Source organism: Hydra vulgaris, chromosome 12, assembly GCF_038396675.1.
Source record: "Hydra vulgaris chromosome 12, alternate assembly HydraT2T_AEP".
NCBI classification, from domain to species: domain Eukaryota; kingdom Metazoa; phylum Cnidaria; class Hydrozoa; order Anthoathecata; family Hydridae; genus Hydra; species Hydra vulgaris.
Genome location: NC_088931.1, coordinates 25093951 through 25108453, shown reverse-complemented (window position 1 = coordinate 25108453; position 14503 = coordinate 25093951). Strand labels below are relative to the sequence as shown.

Genomic DNA, 14503 nt, shown 5'->3' with positions numbered 1-14503 from the left:
TTAACGCTCAAAAGACATCTTTTTAAGGTTCCGTACCCGCTGGGAAAACACAATCAATAACTCAATTTTTTTGAAAAGGTGGGGATAAAACAAGATAATTCTAAAGTTGTGATATATTACCCTATTAATTTCAAAGGGTAACCTAACTTTTTGCTCCGGTATTCTTAAATAACTACTAAGGTTCATTGGATGTAGCCAGTCAAAGGTGCCATGACATGTTTTAAAATGTTCTATAGTTCCTGAGCTTGTTCATTTTTTATTTATACAAACTCTAGATACCTACAAGAACCAAAATTAAGTGCTCTGACTAGTAAATGCAATATATATACGACTTTCTCAAACTATATACATTGCCCCTAATTTCCCCTTTTGGGTTTCTTTAACGTTTTAAAATAATGAATTTAAACTTATGTTATTTGCTTGAAATTAACTTTTTTTTTGCCCAAAAACAAAAATAAATGTTATTTTGTTTCCAATTTAAACACAAATTGTACTGTTTGCCCAATAATTTTTTTTTGTTTTGTTTAGTAATAATATGAAAGTTGGTGACATTCACGGACTTATATGAAAGAATAAACTAGTTCCTAATGATATATCTGACTAATTCCTAATAATATCTGTTTAACCCTGAACCTAACCCTAACTCTGACATTTACTCTTCTAGTTTCTGTAGATATTAAATGAGAGTGTTCTGAGTGCAAAAACTAAAAAGTGTGTCGTAAAAATCGGAAAGCTGCAAACAATGATAATATTCATTTTGAGAGAAGTAATTAAAATTGGCTAGCTCAAGACTTTCTACTTACAGTAAATTAAATGCTACATCATTAGTTAATGAAGTTGGAAGACCATGTTGCTCTTTTGAGAAAACTTGTAACCGAACAAAAAAAAGAAAGCAATTCGGGACTCGATAATCTGTTATTAAAAGTTTATCTAGTCCCAAAATACTTCATGCAACAAAATTGAAACTAAGAAATGAGTTTGGATGCAAGACTGCAAAAAGAAGCTGCTAGGAAGTATTCACCTGATGAAACCTTAGCATTAATTTTGATGGTCGTATATTAAAATCAAAATACCAACTTCTAAGAAATGGTGCTGAAGAAAAAGGCTGCCATATATATCCTTTATATAATGACTTAAGATTTTCAGCACATACAGCTAAAAGACTTTTAAAAACACACAATTAAAGTTAAAAAGTTAAACTGAAAACGGTGAACAAAGTCTAACAAATGAACAGTATTTTTTTTATTATAAAAATTATTTATTTGTTATTTTTCATTAAAACTCAGCGGATTTTATAATTATAAAAGCTTTTCACTGGAGAAAAACCAAAGGTTATCATCAACTGCTTATTGTCGACCGGTAAGATTTTTTTTCAAAAAGAAACGAAGAATGTTGTTAAAGAAGAAAAAAAATTGTTGATACTGAAATAGAAATGTGCAATATTATAAACATTTTTTTGGGAAAGAAATAAATGTGAAATGTTTTATTTAGCTGACTGTAATTGAAAGAAAAATTCAAACAAATTTTTTAACTATGACAAATTCAACACAGTGTTGTCCTGTGTGTGGCTTGTCTCCCAAAAAAAGTAAATAACTTAAAAAATGCGTTCAACTTAGAAACCAAAAATTTACAGTTAAAATATGTTTTATCCCGCCTACACGTTTGAACAAACATTTTTAAGCTAATTCTGCATATTAAATGTAAAAAGGAAACTAGAAAATAAAGTAGCTGATAATTTGGCGATACAACAAGTAAAGAGCATACTAATTTCATGAACCAATTGGGATTGGTTGTGGATTTTCTCAAAAGCAGAGCATCTGGTAAGTCAAATTTATATTCATTATTATAAAATATATACATTATGTATATATATATATATATATATATATATATATATATATATATATATATATATATATATATATATATATATATATATATATACTTAAATTTTAGAAAAAACAACTTTTAAGGGAACTAAAAGTTTCATGCCTATGGGCAATCATCAGCCATGAAGTGCAAATCAAAAATATCAAAAATCGTTTAAAAATTACAAACTACGGTAGAATGAGTTCTGACGTTATAGTACAAGAAGACGTAATGGAAAGCTAACCTCCGCTATCAAATAATGAAAGGAGAAATTTATTTTTGTGTCTGCGTTTAGAGACTAGTTCGCCTCTTTTGTTTAGCAGATTGTTTCCTTTAAAAAATAATATTTCGAATTTCTCATTTAAACAAAGCTTACAAATTTTTGACGCAGGATTGTATGATTTACAGCGTTTAATAATATTCCATTTGATTGAAGTTGCGAAATTGTTTTCTTTTAATTCCCATACTTCCTTTGACAACTCAGTGTCGTTTTTGTATTTTTTTATGTTAAAAGATTTTTGATGGTTCGCATAACGTAGCTTAAATGAGGTTTCGCTTATCCCAATGTATACTTTATCGTTGTATTGAGATTTATTTGAGCTTACGGTGGCTTGGTAAACAATGTTAGACAAGTAACTATTGTTCAGTGGACAAAGAGATTTTTTAATGCAATTGCAGGCTTTTTCTGATAATTTTACATCACCATATAAAATATTTTTGTTGTATGAGTTGATGGTAGATTTGATGTTTGGCATACAGGAGTAGCTTATCTTAATTGTGTTTCTGTTAAATATTTTTGGTAGTTTGTGGTTTTTAGAAAAATGCTTGTCAATTAGGGTTAAAAAGTGTTGACCAATTTTAGTTGTAACATTTTTACTAAATGGAGGATTGTACCAGATTATCTTCCAAAAAAATATCGAGCTAAGATTGTCTACCAACTCATCAAGTGAAGTTATTTTTAATAAATCGACACACCTTTATGAAGACGCATTAAAGCAATCGGGATACACTTATAAGTTGACATACAAACCAAGCATAAAAAATGTTTCAAAAAATAACCACAAACGAAACATAATCTGGAACAATCCTCCATTTAGTAAAAATGTTACAACCAACATTGGTCAACGCTTTTTAATCTGGTACAATCCTTTAATTTTAATCTGCCAAACAAAAGAGGCGAATTAGTCTCTAAATGCAGACACAAAAATAAATTTCTCCTTTTATTATTTGATTCCGGAAATTAGTTTTCCATTACATCTTCTTGTACTATAACGTCAGAACTCATTCTACCGTAGTTTGTAATTTTTAAACGGTTTTTTATATATTTGATTTTGTACTTCATGGCTGATGATTGCCGGTAGGCATGAAACTTTAAGTTACATTAAAAGTTGCTTTTTCTAAAATTTAAGTATAAAACGCTCTGTTTTTGAAAAAAAAAAATATATTTTTAAATATTGAGCACTCTACAACGATCAAGAGTTTATTATTTTTAATACTAAATCATACAACAACAATATATATATATATATATATATATATATATATATATATATATATATATATATATATATATATATATATATATATATATATATATATATATATATTTATATATATATATATATATATATATATATATATATATATATATATATATATATATATATATATATATATATATTTATATGTAAATTATGTTAGTGTATTTTACAAATAGAGTGCTCAATGTTCTTAAAGAACAGAGCAATAATAAGTTAGATAAGTGTTTTTTATTAATTTATATATATATATATATGTATATATATAATTATATGTAAATTATGTTAGTATATTTTACAAATAGAGTGCTCAATGTTCTTAAAGAACAGAGCAATAATAAGTTAGATAAGTGTTTTTTATTAATTTATATATATATATATATATATATATATATATATATATATATATATATATATATATATATATATATATATATATATATATATATATATATTGTTATTCACCTCCTCAAGACCGAGAAGGCCACTACAGATGAGGAGGCTACTTAATAGTGGTTATAACCCTCTCTCAACTCCGGAACACGAACCTTGACGAACAAGGCCGTTGCGTCGAGAAACAAGTTGAGCGCGATACTACCAGGGACGTGGTGGGGATTGAACTCGGGACCTCTCTATAGTTGGCAAAAACTCTACTGCCTGTAGAGTTTTTGCCAACTATAAATCAACTGCCAAGATATTGAAAGCTGATGAAACTCTTACATAATATTTTTACATTATTTTGTTCACTTTGTCATTGGGATATGAGCTAGATACTACTGTAAGCCCTCCATAAGTCAGAAAAATAAGTTTGTTATAGCTTACGACTAAGAATGAAAAGTCAATAAATTCTGTTATAAGACTGAGACATACATTATAATGATGGTGTGCAACTTAATACCAGTTTGTTGCAGATCTTTATTCACTATCAGTTTCGTTTAGCAAAACTTTTCAAGTCACCCACGCCTCCAAATGTTCTTAATTGTTAATTAATGATTTTTCTTAGTTAACATTTGTTGGTAGCTAATGTTTACTTAACAATACCAAAGTAATTCACTGCAGCAGTACAGTATTCGACTGCAGTTGAATCAATCAATTTTAGGCTCCTTTCACTGCATTCCACAGCATTCCTCTGCAGCTGAATCAACCAATTTAAGGACTTATTCTACTAAATTGTAAATCGTTCCAACTCTAGCAAGCGAATGAACAACATTCATGTTTCTTGGGTTGCAGATCACAACCATACCTAACTGTATGGTTATGATCCACAATTTGCAATATCTACACAATGAAATTTAAGAGTATTCGCTAAAACATTAAAAAGGTATTTACGTTTATTATAAATTACATTTTTAAGATTCTTGGAAATGCTCCCTTTTTTAATCAAGAGCGTAGCAAAATACAAGTGTAAACTTATTATATGTGGCAGATGTCAGGAGTCAATTCAATACTGATTCCATAATACATCACATTCTTAATTTAAGAAGTTATTTTCATGAACATATTGGATCCTATTAAACTAATGAATTCATCACGTATACTTGCAGAAAGATGTGATACATTCCCTCTTCCTTGGATATCTATATCTTTGAACGTCCTCAATTAAAATGGTATCGAACTCAAGTAAAAGGTTCATATAGAATAGATCAAGCTCAGGTAAAAGGTCATTACAGTTTTCATTTTCGAGACTGTATGCAACTGGTAATGATAAAATGCTAATCCTTTTTTAGCTAAAAACTCGAATCTTTTTCCAGCAAAAATCATTTTCAGAAATTCAGTCCGATAATTGTACAATTTTTCATTTTCTTTCTAAAGTTCCGCATTAATTCTTGTAGAATTTTTGTTTTGCAACAACATTGAAAGTAAGATGTTCTTTCAATTTCTTATGTGATACAACTCTAACATTTTTTCAATCATCAAAACCAGTTTTAAACTGATTGAAAAGTTTACTGAAACTGCAAGCATTGTAGCCAAGTATTTACTCATATAGCACTTTTATTTACTCATTACTGAAGTTATTTGATCAGCTTTTTTTAGTCTCTTTCTTTTTTTTGTTTTCTTTTTTTTTGATTTGCTTATTGGGAGTTTATGATTATTTATGTTTTTAATAATTATTATATTTTGTTAAAAATATATATGACTCTATGAAAAAGTTTGTGATGACGTACAGTATGTCAAAAAATCACCCCCTGATATTTTTTCAATGAAAAGGAATTTTTTAATGATTAAATAAAAATTTTTTACCGGGATTTTTTTTTCTTTTTATATTAAATATTAAGTAACACTTTTATAAAAAGAAGTTCATATTTTTATTCTTAAAAAAAGTTGTCCGTTGGAAAAGGATATAAAATTCTTTATAACATAGAAAATTTAAAGCCAAAGAGTGTTGGCAAAATCATTAGAAAATATAAAAAATGGGTACAATCAAAAATTTGCCAAGAAAAGGATGTCGAGCTCGGACCACCATACGTATTGATAAAGAAATTATTAGGAAAGTTAAACAAGATAGAGAACTATCTGCTTCTGAGCTAGTTAAAGATTTACAAACAGATCATGGTATAACTGTAACTCCTCGAACTGTTTGCAATCACTTGAAAAATCAACGTTTTGTTGGTTGAGCTGCACTAAAAAAGCCTTTCTTGAGTAAAAAGAATTAAAAAATGATTGGCTTGGCTAAAGTACATTTGTAATTGACACTCAATCATTGGCGACAAGTTTTATGGTTAAATGAAACAAAAATAGGTTTGTTTAGTTCTAATGGAATCGTACGCAAACGGAGAAAAATGGTGAACGCTTAATTCCTAGATGTATGAGAGCAACTGTAAAACATGGAGGATGTACCATTAAGCTTTATTAAAGCGTTGCAATACTTTATATACTTTTTACTTATTTTTTTCTTTTTAATTATTAGACAAATGATGGATTAGGGTTACTTAGAGTGGTGTTGGCGAACTCGAACTCATTAACAAAATAATGACAAAAGTGGTTTGGTACTGATATATTATAAAAGATAAGTTGAGAATAGGCGCTAGAAAAGCAAACTCATCTTGCAATTTCACCTGTCAACAGGATACAGATTCATAACACACATCATAATAAGCTACTCAGTGATTCTAAAATAAACAGTATTAAGGCCATACACAATCTTTTTATAAAAAGTAAAAATTAAAATGATTTATTTTTTTGGCTTTAATTTTTGGTCAAACTATTCAGGAGGAAGCATGTAAATTTTTTTTTTGAAGTTCCAACAGCAAGTAATATTTTTGTGAGTTTTTTGTGAGTCTATTTTTCTTATATTATTTTTCTTCCTTGGTTACCATTTTTTATTTTGGTTACTAAGTGTATTTATTTTTCTACTTGACCTATTACACAGTTACTTTCTTCCCCAGAAAGCTTTCTTACTATGTAAAATCATGTTCATGAAAAATTGGCTTTTTGTTATATTCTTGAAAGGTTAGGATTTAAGGTTAAAACAACATTCTCTCTGTTCTGAGCATATTGATAGTTGGTGTACATATTGGAGAAACAAATCACATTTTTGTAGTATTAAACAACTTCTAAATTCATTTGTTGGCCTTTTAAGACCACTGTTCACAAATCTTACAAACAGTGATGTTTTTAATCGCTGTTTGCTAGGTCTGACACAAAATCAAAATGAATCTGTGAATGGGGTTCTTTGGTCTAAATGTTCTAAAAATAAGTTTTGCGGAAGATTCATAGTCGAAATTGCAGTTTCAGAAACAGTGCAGCAGTTTAATGCGAAGTCAAGATTAGAACTTTTAAGATCTCTTGGATTATCAATTTCCAGAAATATGGCTACTGCTGTCCGGCGACAAGATAGTATTCGGATTAAATTTGCAGCAAAAAAGTTTCGGATTGTCTACGGAGTCTGAAGATTTGTCAGTAACAATTAGTAAAAGAAAAGATGTCAAAAGACAAACAACCCCTTTGTTTTTATCAGGTGCTCCTGTTTTTTTATAGACGGAAATGTTAACGTAGCGTTTGTTGATGAAAATCCCATTGAGTTTGTTTTCAAAGGCATTTAACATTTTTAAGAGTTTTTATTTTGCTTTTGTCATGAAAAAGTGTTTATATACAAATGTTATTTAGTGTATATATACAAAGTTTAAATTTCTTTATTTATTCTTAAAAAGATGCCAAGATAAAATTTATTTTGCAAATTTATTTTAATTCGTACCTTGATAAATTTATAGATATTTTTGGTGGTAATAATATATTCAAAAAGAAATCAGTAATATATATATATTTTCTATATAACATATATACATCTATATTTCAATATACTCTTTTTTTTGTAAAAAATACTAAAAAAAAAATTAATTCAAATATTATATGCTATTGCATACTAAAGGTGTATAACTCTATTCTTTTTGAGCGGTTTATCATATATATTATGTTCTTGATTGCTTTTTTAATGAAGCATGAATCAATAAGTATTCTGCCAAAATTTCAATTAAGTTTCAGTAGAGAAAGGATGTTTTTGGAATTTTTTTAAAATAAAACACTGTTTTTCTCAGTTTAAACATTTTTGTGGGTAGCATCACTGTGCAGAAGACCCTGACTAAGGTATTTTCCCCTTTTAATTAAAATTTTGAACATACATCCATATAAATATTTAGCATGGGATGTAGGAAGCAGATTTTTATTTTATTGTAATAAATAATCCCAGCCGGCAGCTCTACGTTGTTTCAACGTTGAAATTTGGTTGAAGCGTTGTTTCAACGTTGTTCAACTATGTATCAACGTTAAAACAACGTTACGATTTAAACGTTGTTTATTTAACGTTGTTTCAACGATAAATCAACGTTGACAAAAAAACTTAATTATAAAAATACCGTCCGTTGAGTTGGTGCTTAAAGTAAAAATAGTTAAAGCGAAAAAGTAATAAAGCAATATTTTAGTATAATGTGCAAAACAGAGGGTGTTTATTTGTGAAATTTTGAATTTTAAAAATTTTTTTATTTAGTATTCAAATTTCTACTTGTTCTTACGACAAAAGAAATTAATGGCTTATTTAGGAAACTGGCGAAAATGTCACTCTAATGTTCTAGCTCTGGTAGAATCATCTTCTAGTAGTGAAGAAGAGAAAGTCGAAAAAAATAATGACAATTCAAAATTTACATAAAATATCAATTAAGTAGAAGAAGACAAAAATTCGGAAAGTGATTATGAAAGTGAAGAATTTCTTTATGATTATTTGTCTCAAAGTGACAATAACTGTGTGTTTTTCTTAGAAGAAATTGAAAAAAAAGAAATGTTTCTTTTAATCATAAACCGGTTAAATGGCAGTAAAGCACTGCTGTTCACGTGAATAAGTAAACAAGCTGTTAGCTATACTGATAGCAGAAGCCTTATGCTATCTGCAGAAACAGCTTTTTGTATACCAGTCTCAAGATTAAAATAACGAGAATAAAAATAATCCCTTGCACTTTCAGGGGAATATATATATATATATATATATATATATATATATATATATATATATATATATATATATATATATATATATATATATATATACATATATATATATATATATATATATATATATATATATATATATATATATATATATATATACATATATATATATATATATATATATATATATATATATATATATATATATATATATATATATATATATATATATATATATATATATATATTCCCCTGAAAGTGCAAGGGATTATTAAAAATTGCTTTAGCAAAGCATGCTATTTAACATGAAAAAATGACGTTATTGAACTCTGTCCAAGCCCCATAAGTGTAAAAACATGGACGTTAAACCTAAATTAAATAAAAAAAATTCTCTATATTAGGTGCAAAATCTCCTTTAAAATCCTATTTTTCTTATGAAAGTTTTATATGGCCACCCCGATAATTACTTTTCAATGTTAGAAAAATTTAATATTTTGATTATTAATTTATTTTGAAAAAAGGTTGTTTCATTTAAATTAAATATTTGAAAAAATTATTAATAATTGTATAAATATCAAATAAATAATCAAATAAAATAATAATAATGCTGTTAGATAACAGTAGGGCCTTCCCGAACGGGGGTGTCCCACCACCCCCAAAGCTGTCATATAAGCATTTAAGTTGACACATTTAGCAAGTTTTGAACTATAGTTGGCTAATTGCAAATATTAAAGAACCTTTTTTTTGTGTATGTGTGTCTCTAGTTGGCAAAAAATACATACAATCCTCCCTCCCCATGAGAGGCCACTTCGGGACGGCCCTGTCTAACAGTTAAATTACCTTTTAAAAATTCAGAGTTTTTTCGAAAAAATTTTATGGCCTCCACGGATATGAAGGGCAAAGGTGGAGAAAAATATACTTAGAAACACTAATTTATATGGCTTTGTAAATGGAATACCTTTATAAGTTGTAACACCTTCCCATTCATTATATTTTTTTCAAGTTTGCCTTTTTTGATTTTTTTAAATGTAATTTTTTTATTTACAGCTTCTTCTATTGTATTCAATGAAGCAAAAAAACCTCGGTCAATGGAATATTGTTTAATTTTCTAAAATACGCTCCATTTCAAAAAGGTGATGGAAAAGAGAAGAAATTTGTGTAGATTTTATTCAATTATATGTAGATTATATTCAATTATTTGTAGATCATATTCAATTATATGTAAATATATGTAAAATTTAAATATATTTTTCAATAAAACAACTTTTATCTCTTGCTTTAATAATACTTTTTTAACTAAACTAAACTGAAAAAGTTCTAAATAGCCTAAGTATAGACTATGAGTAGATTTAATATCCGTAATATACCCTAAATAATGTAGTAGAAAAGTGCAACAGCACTATTGGACATGCATACTACATTTTAATGGTAATCTCAATTTTTATCAACGATTTCTGTGATTACAAAACGTTTTTTAACAGCCGGTTTAACGTTGATAAATCAACGTTAAAAAAAATTTTCATTCTTAACGTTGTTTCAACGTAAATTCAACGTTATTGTAACGTTTTTTTGCGTCGAATCAACGTTGATATAACGTTTGAACCTTACGTTGATAAATCAACGTTGAAAAAAACTTTCATTCTAAACGTTAAATCAACGTAAATTCAACGTTAGGTTTCAACGTAAGTTCAACGTTATTTCAACGTTGTTTGCCGGCTGGGCACCTAAAGATGTTAGATTGCAGTGGCGGCGCCAGAATTTTTTGTTCTTTGAGATAGCTAACTTCAAAACATGGAGCAAACTCCAAACATTTATATGTTTATACTTATGTCAAATAAGGACTTTTACTTCGCAAAAAATTGCGATGTTTGGAGGCTGGGAACAAAAAAGCCTTAAAATTTACCCCCCTCCCTGCCCCAAACGTGAGAACAACAAGTTGATTCTATTCTTATTGGTTGTACTATTAAGTACTAAGTTGGTACTATTCTCAAATAGACTTATATTCATCGATAAATTTTAAGTTTCATTGAACTATCTCTCAGCGTTCAAAAATTATGACCATATAAAATTTGCAACCCCCTCAAATTGAGGTTTTTTTTTTATTTATTTATTTTTTATACATGTTTTATTTTACAACTACAAAGTAATTACAAGTTACCAATCACTGATTGGCAGTAAAGATATACAAATTTAAATCATAAATGTAAAGTTCAAAATATACGAGGTAAATAAAAATATAGTTGCTTACAACTCCGAGACATGAATAAAATAAATACCAATTACAACAAGATAATAACGTGTAAGTAAGAATAATTCGAGAAATATATCTCTATATATCTCCAATTAAAATAAAAAATACAACAAATAAAAATAATCTGCTGATTTTTTGGAGGAGAGTTTAAATGTTTCACTATAAGTTAATTTACCACATTTCAAGATAATGTTAGTGTATAAATATGATAAAAACAAAATTTGTGTAAGATTGATAAGAAGAAATACTTATCAATCTTTTAAACTTTACATGGTCATAATTTTTGAACGCTAAAATATTTTACTATGAAATTCAAAATTTATTGATGAATATAAGTCTAGTTGAAAATAGTACAAATAATATTTCATCAACTTGTTGCTGTCACGTTTGGGGCAGGAAGGGGGGCAAATATTTTGGGGCTTTTTTGTTCCCAGCCTCCAAACATCGCGATTCTTTGCAATGTAAAAGTCCTTATTTGGCATAAGTATAAACATATAAATGTTTGGAGTTTGCTCCATGTCTGGAAGTTAACTATCTCAATGCCCAAAAAATGCTGGATCCGCCCCTGGTTTTGATTTGTTTTTTGATTTTATTAAATGTCTTAAATTTGGGTTTGATTTATATACTGCTCTGTATCCTGCTTTTTGGAATATTTTTTAAAGTGTTGGTGAAAGGCCTGATACCCATTGTAAGACACTATTACATTTTATTGCATTTTGATGGAATTGTATTTTTATTATGCTTTAATGAAATCGGTGTGGAATATTTCTCCATTGCTTCTCATCGTACCCATTTTATAATATTATAAACATGTCAGTTAAAAAACTTATTTCGTTTTGCAAATGAGATTTACTACAGAATATATATACATATATATATATATATATATATATATATATATATATATATATATATATATATATATATATATATATATATATATAGTGGCGCATCTTTTGCATCCACACACATATAATTATTGTTACAAACAACAACTTTTTAGATTATAATATAGCATAATTAAATTGCGGTACATTTTATAAAACCATAAAATGTATATAACTTGATCTGGTGATACGCATTTTTGACTAAGTTAAACAAAGACTGTGAAATCAGTGCTTATAAAGTTTTTAACATTTGGTTTTTGATACCTGAATTTGAAATGGGACATGGTAAGCGTTTAACGAAGGAAGAATTAGCTGTAATCAAAGCATACAAAGATACAGGCTTATCTAATCGGTAAATTGCAAATAAAATTAAAAGATCTCCAAAAGTGGTTAATAATTACTTCAAGATTGGCGTTAATTATGGAGCTTATAAGGAAAGTGGTGGCAAACGTAAAATTGATAATTGTACTAAACGAGTTATTGTACGTCATGCTGCTGCTCGGCACACGACTGCATCTCAAATTCGTGATGATCTGTTCAACGTGTGAGACAAATCTTACATGAAGATCCAAACACAGTTTGGAAAAAGCGTAAACCAAAATCAAAACTTACTGCTCGTCTTAAAGAAGTTACATTACAATTTGCAAAAGAACACATGTCTTGGCAGGAAGAGTGGCATCAAGTTCTCTTTAGTGATGAAAAAAAGTTCAATCTAGATGGTCCTGATGGCTATCAATGTTACTATCATGATCTTTGAAAAGAGAAAGATGAATTCATTTTTGTTGAAATCCATGCCTGTGGACGGAAAAAGCCCCCAAGGTTTTGGGGGCTTTTTCCGTCGCGGAAAAACTTCCACAGGCATGGATTTCAACAAAAATGAATTCACATGACTACATTAGTTTATTAGAAATAAGTTTGCTTGAACATGGTGAGGAATTGATGGGTGAAAACTTTTTTAAATGGTTTTACTTTTCAAAAAGATAATGATGCTATCCATAACTCAAAGCTTACAAAACCTTGGTTTAGAGAAAAAAATATTCACGTAATGGAATCGCCCGCATCTTGTCCAGGTCTTAACCCAATTGAAAATCTATGGGGAATATTTTCTAGAAAGGTTTATGAAAATGGTGAGCACTTTGAACCCACCTTGGAGCTGAAAACTCGTATCAGAGAAGCTTGGAATGAAATATCTATAGAAATTATCCAAAATATTTTGACTAGTATGTCAAGTCGCATATTTGAAGTCATTAAAAATTCAGGAAGCAATACTAAATATTAAATGAGTGTAAAAACAAAATATTTTCTGTATTTTATTGTATATAACGTAAATGAGGCTAATTCTATTTTCTCCATAAATTGAATGCTTTTAATTTTTTTTCCATTTGTAATTAATTAAACATACCAATTTATAAACTTTTTAGTTGTAGTAGAAGATAATAAGAAATAAAGTAAATTTTATAATTGTTTCACTTCCATTTTTGTTAAATTAAAACGAAAAATAAAGGTGAGGCTAAGTCTATTTTCTCCGCTGTATATATATTAGGGTGAACTAAATCTGCGGTAGTATAAGATAATTAATGGAATAAATCTTTTAGGTAAAAAAGTGACAAAATTAGTTTTTTAAAAAAGTGAAGTTGATTAATGATACTTTGGGCCTTTCCCACTTCTTCATATAATTTAGAACCATTTTTCTTACTATTGTATATATTTTTTTTAGTGAACGTTTTTGTTTTGCACAGCGGTTTTATTGTCTGTGCATTAAAACTGAAATGTTTATTGAAAGCCGATTCGTAGATTGCAAACAAAACTGGAAAATAAAATTTTCGATCATTCTTTTAGTATTTTTATTTTCAATAAACATAACTAATTAATATTTATGTTATACAAACAACTTTAATTAACAACTCAATACATAGATGAAAATCGATTTTTAAACAAATCTCTTTTAATAAAAAATATTTGTGAATGAATTGTATGAAAATTTTTTCCTGAATAATGTAATACTAAATATTATGCATGTACTGCGAAACCTGTTTACCATTAATTGTTTGGTATTGAAAAATGTAAAAAATAAAGATGATATGCTAACCTTTCTACATTCGTGCTAACGCATGCTGTTTATATCTTTACAATAAAGATTACGTTTTTACCCAATCAAAAAGGCGTTTTTGTTCAAATTCAAAAAGACAAGGTATTCAAGGTGTTTTATAAATTTTGTCATTTATGTTAATTATATAAATTGCAGGATTTTCTTGCATTTCTTGCAACATCATTAAGGCTTTCATGACCGATTTAAAATAGATTTTTGGTTGAATCTCTAATAAGCAATAATATATTTGCAAAGATTAAATTATAAAAAACAATAAGAAATGAACAAAAAACAAAAAACAAGAAACTAGTATTAACAAAGGCAAAATTTCAAAAAAATTATTTATAACGTTATTTTTATTCGTTATATTATTTTAATTTTTTGCCCGTTTTCGTACTTATTTTACCCTCTAATTTAACTAATAATTGTT

General features: G+C 27.8%; 1 protein-coding gene across 2 annotated transcripts in view; it reads left to right on the top strand.

Moving 5' to 3' along the window:
* Positions 1-13787: 13787 nt before the first annotated feature.
* The window catches only part of LOC100209499 (adenylate cyclase type 9), a 33584-nt gene continuing 32868 nt past the window's right edge, over positions 13788-14503 (top strand). The window contains exon 1 of one of the 2 annotated variants that reach the window (XM_065812671.1): positions 13788-14175. The gene's annotated coding sequence lies outside the window, so the exon portion shown is untranslated. The remainder of the gene's footprint in view (positions 14176-14503) is intronic. The other variant, XM_065812674.1, reaches the window with a different exon arrangement.